Source organism: Triticum aestivum, chromosome 5B, assembly GCF_018294505.1.
Source record: "Triticum aestivum cultivar Chinese Spring chromosome 5B, IWGSC CS RefSeq v2.1, whole genome shotgun sequence".
NCBI classification, from domain to species: domain Eukaryota; kingdom Viridiplantae; phylum Streptophyta; class Magnoliopsida; order Poales; family Poaceae; genus Triticum; species Triticum aestivum.
The window spans coordinates 53,092,716-53,093,003 of NC_057807.1; positions in this window are offsets into that span (position 1 = coordinate 53,092,716).

Below are 288 nucleotides of genomic sequence, written 5' to 3' on the forward strand. Positions count from 1 at the left end.
CCTGCCCTCATCCCAAGTTCCTCCCGCCTAGTTTTCTTTATTTTTTTTAGGGCTAGTTGCTCCAGCATAAATAAAAGAGAATCTGTGATTCTGAAAAAAAAAGAGAATCTGTAACCACACAAATGGGCCTAGGTGTGAGAATTCCAAAGTATAGTTTCTTTCCTGCCCAGCATCAACACTGGCCCACAAAAAGCCCACGAGACGGTGCTAACTGGGCGGTCGGACTCCGGCGCAAAACCCCGCCGCAGAAAGGAGTCCTAAAACCCTAACTTTACCACCCCCTTCCTT